The following is a 4,492-nucleotide window of genomic DNA, read 5'->3' as shown; positions in this document are numbered from 1 at the left end:
CCCACAAAGGCAGGCTATTCCACTTACTCCTTCGTGAATTTCTAAATTCTCCACAGTGGGTTGCTTCCAATCTAGAGAAACGATGTAAATTACCTTTATGTTACCATTAGCTGAGGTCCAATAAAGTCCCTCTAAATAAACCCGTTCATCCCCTTCATCTATCCAGTGATTCACTGGATTTACAAACTCCCAGGGGTCAAACCCGAACCACTGAGGCAGTGGAATCCTCTCAGTTCGTCTAGCCACAGTTAAAACATGCACAATCTACACAAACACATTCAAACATGCCACGTGTCCTCACCCACACTTCTTTGCTTGCTCTGCTTCTCCCCAGCTGCCTCCCCGCAGGACGCTATCTGCCCACACAGCCTCCCAGCCGGCACCCTGGGCCTCACTTGGCCGCCTCACTAGTGGGCAGAGCCTCCCCGCCCCGCACCATGGGTACACTCACTCACTCGCCCCCTCCTTCGTATAACTGAGCCCACAAAGGCACTCACTCACACAATCACAAAAACCCACCTACATTAACCACAATGTCCAGACACCATAAGCGCACAATAGCAGTAAGTAGAATCACAGCATTAAGGTCCAGATTCACTTGACCCACCCCCAGGATCACTAGTGGTCACAGAATTGAACAGTAAATATCCCTTCCTCCTGCCGCTCTATTGGCAAATGGACCCTTCCCCCTCCCTCCGGCCATGCTTGGTTGGCGACTGCTTGCAAGCCCCAAACCTTTACTCACACAGGGACTGAGCTGTGCACCAGATGTCTCTGAGCAGCTTACCAGCAGCCCTTTTGGTCAAGGCCCCTTTTAAGCTTGATACACACTGTTTATCTCTGCACAGAGTGCCTGGAGCACGGTCAGGCAGGGCCGGGATCCCGGGTGTGGTTCTGGTCCCCTCAACTGAGCAATGGCAGCCCCAGGCTCAGAGCCAGTCAGAAAGCCAACCAAGTGAGACCAGAGGGAGGGCACCCTTCCAGTTTCTCTTGGGCATGGCCGCAAAACAACCCCTGCTACTTCTTCCTCCACCAGTGTTTGGGCTGTGCTGGTGGCAGAGCCAGCCAGGCTGTGCTCTGCCTTCCAAAGCCTGTTGGGAGCGGGCATGAAAAGCTCTGCATGCACAGCGGAGAGTCCTGGAAGGTGCTGGCAACAGCTTCCTGCGGGAACAGGGCTCTGGGCTCTGGCTGGAACAGCCTGGTTTTGGTGCCGTGACCGCAGGCAGGAGTTGAGGCAGGTGAAGAGGCAGCAGGCAGCTTGTGTTTGTAGAGGGCCTGGGGCTGCCCCTCTGAACCTCCACCTGGAAACACACTTGGGAGAATACAAGCTACAGCTGGAGTGCCTGTCCTGAAAGGACCTGAAGTCATTAAGCCTTTCCAGCTTTTCTTAAGAGTGTGTTGGTGTTGCCCAAGAAAGCTTCATTTGGGGAAATGCCTTTGGAGGAAAAGGGCTTGCTTCTCAAGGAAAGTGCTTCCCAGGGAGCTCCCAGTGAGGTAGGTGCAAGGGTCCCCCTTTGGCTCTCTGTGGCAGAGTGGCAAGGGAAGGGAGAAGGCTGTGAAGAGCGGGTTTGGCATCTGCCTGGACCTGCAGAGACCAACCCAAGCACCTGCAGCAGGGTGTGTTCCCCCTTTGGACAGAGGCATGAGCAGGAGCATCTCTGTCCAGCCGTGAGCCCCAGAGCTCTCTCTGAGAGCTGTGAATTAAAAGGCCTTTACACACACACTTTTCACCTCTTCCCTGTCTGCTGTGTTTCAACTCTTGGCAATGTGCATTTGCCTCTTGCTTAGTGGAAGCTGCTGTGGCCCAGAGCCAGCACAGAGCTGGGCTGTGTGGGCCAGGCAGCGTGGAGAGTCTTGGCTGATCTTGGTGTGTCCCTGGCCTCAGAAAAGGCTGGGAAGGTTTGCCTCCCAAGGCGTCCGGCTCATTGGCTCTCCCTGTACATCCTGGAGAGAACAAGGTAGGCATTTCTGGCAGCTGGGCATCAGCAGGCCTGAGAGTGGGGGCATGTTGTGGAGCCAGCCCAGCTGAGATACCCTGAGAGGAGCCCAGTGCTCCTTGCTCCCCTCTGCTGACAAGTGAGTGTTTGTCTGGTTTTGGGATGGCCCTGGCTGTGTGAGGGGTGCTGCGTGGACACGAGACAGCCGGTCCTGTCCCGCTGGGTCCCAGCAGTGCCTCACAGCAGTCCTGCATCCACGTCAGGATGCTGGCCAAGAGAGGTCCTGGAAGCTGAGGCAGCTGATTTTAAGCTTGTGCAGGTGCCTACAGGCCAAGGCCAATGGTGTTCCCTCAGGATACAGCAGTCCTGAGGGGTCTCCCTCGTTCAAACAAATCGGCAGCCAAATGTATGGTCTACCAAAAGCCCTTTTATTGACCTGGCGGGAGGGCAGGGGTCTGCACCCACTAAAATGTTTCTCTGCCACATATAAATTTAAGTGGGTTGATGTAGGAATGTATCAAACATACCGTCCTTCTTTACACGGCTGTGGTGATTTGATAGGCAGGGGGTTAGAAATACATTGTGTCTGATTCCCAAACTTGAAGCTGATTTCCAGGCGCTGGCCAGGAGGGGTCTCGATGCCCCAAAGCAGCACAAAGTCTTCATCACAGCTTCCCTGCACAGGGCTGATTCCACACTTGCCCTTAGTTCTTCTGGTAGACTATGTCTAAAGCTTTTTGTCAGGTCACTCTTATGTCAAGTTAGGCCACCAGGTTCTTCTTATGCTAACTGGTGCTAAGTACTTAGGTATGTCTGTGCTAATTACTTGTTTACTCATGTGCATTGCTTGTGCTTACTTATGTCAAACAAAGGCCTTGTTTCATCCCCAAAGGTGCCTGAGGCCACCCGCTCCTTGTGGCACCAGTTGCTTTCCTGTGGAATGTTCTCCCTCCCCAAGGGTAAAGAGGGAGCTGGAGAAAGAGCTTGCCCGGCTGCTCTCCATCCTTTCCCAGCACTCCTGGTGAAGTGGAGAAGTCCGAGCTGAGCGCAAAGGTGCAAATGGAACAGCCGTGCACGGGAAGGCTCGGTGGGAAGGATGATCCAGGATCCATAGGCCTGGCAGCCTGAGCGTGCTCCAGGGGAAGGCCTTGGAGCAGATCCTCCTGAGTGCCATCCCACGGCACCTGCAGGGAACCAGGGCGTTTGCTGGAGGGTGGGAAAGCTCTGCGGAGGGATGGGGACAGCTGGGGCTCCTGGCGGGGTGTTGAGGGCTTCTGTGTGGGAGTCTGGGGGGGGTTGGTGTTGGGGGGTGTTGGAGAAGGAGTTGTCTGGAAGGTGAGAGGTCTAGGCTGGAATTTGAGTCAGTTTGAAGGCAGCATCTGTGCTTTGGCACAGCTTTGGTTAGGGAGGCCAGAAGGAATATCTGTGACTTTTCCTCTTCATGGTCCTGATTCTCCTGCAGGGAACAAGAGGGGAGAGCTGTACTTTACTGGCCACTTAGAAATCTGTACCAGGGGGAGGATTAGCCCTTTTGTAATCTACTCATTTCTTTGGGCTACTTTTGTACCACTGAGTGGACTCTCATTTCTTGAGAGCTTTTATTCCTTAAGAGAATTAGGATATTATCATCCCTTCCTAGAAAACCAAAGCATGGCCCTTGTTTTTTGCCCTTTTTTTGTGTAGTGTTATGTTCTGTAAAGTGACCCTCAGTGGATGAAGTTAAGGCAAATGAGTTGCTGCTTTGAGATGGGAAGCAAAATTACAAATCTTCACCTCCTCAGGCCATCCCAATTAATTTGGGAAGTTTGCAACTTTTTGGAACTACTTGAGTCGAGCAATGGGAAGTAAAGCATTCCTGAACTGAGGATTCTTACTTGCCAGATTCTTCTGTGCCTTCGCCGCTGAGGTGGTTTTGTGCTGAAGGCAATAACTTCAATGAGAAGATAATTTCAGCATGGAGTAAGAGCTTCTGACAGAGACCCAAGTGTTGCCAGCAGTTGCTCCAGGTGCTCCTGCCAACAGCCCCTGCAGGCAGGAGTGCAGCCCCCAATGCACGTGGGCTTTGGCTCCCTCTGGCACAGAAGCCCCCCACGGGCACAGGTCTCTGGGGCAGGAGACGGGCACTGGTGCTGCCAGGGCTCGGGGGTGGCAGGTCTGCTTGGGCAGGGACCCTGCCACATCTGCTGATGTCAGCGCTCCCCGGGCGCAAGGGGTCAGAGCAGCATTCCTGCCCTGGCCCACACGTTCCTCGTCTGTGTCACACGGCCACGCTTAGGATGGCCACCAGCCAGGACGTGTCCCAAGGAGGCCGTGCCAGCTTCTGTGGAAGGCCCCATGCCCTTCCCAGCGCAGCTGCGTCGGCAGCCCTGGGGCCTCCTTCTGCTGCCCTGAGCCCGCAGAGCAGGGCAGCGTTTGCTGATGGTTTGAGCCGTTCCTAAAGATCCTGTCGGGGTGTCTTAGACACTTGGGGTGAGGGATTCCTTCCAACCTGAGCCACTTTGGGTGGGCTGGGGGTGGTCCCAGGGCAGGGGGCAGTGTGTGCAGGGGCCCTTTGT

This window comes from Anomalospiza imberbis, unplaced genomic scaffold, assembly GCF_031753505.1.
Source record: "Anomalospiza imberbis isolate Cuckoo-Finch-1a 21T00152 unplaced genomic scaffold, ASM3175350v1 scaffold_54, whole genome shotgun sequence".
NCBI lineage: Eukaryota > Metazoa > Chordata > Aves > Passeriformes > Viduidae > Anomalospiza > Anomalospiza imberbis.
Note: the sequence above shows the minus strand (reverse complement) of the source record.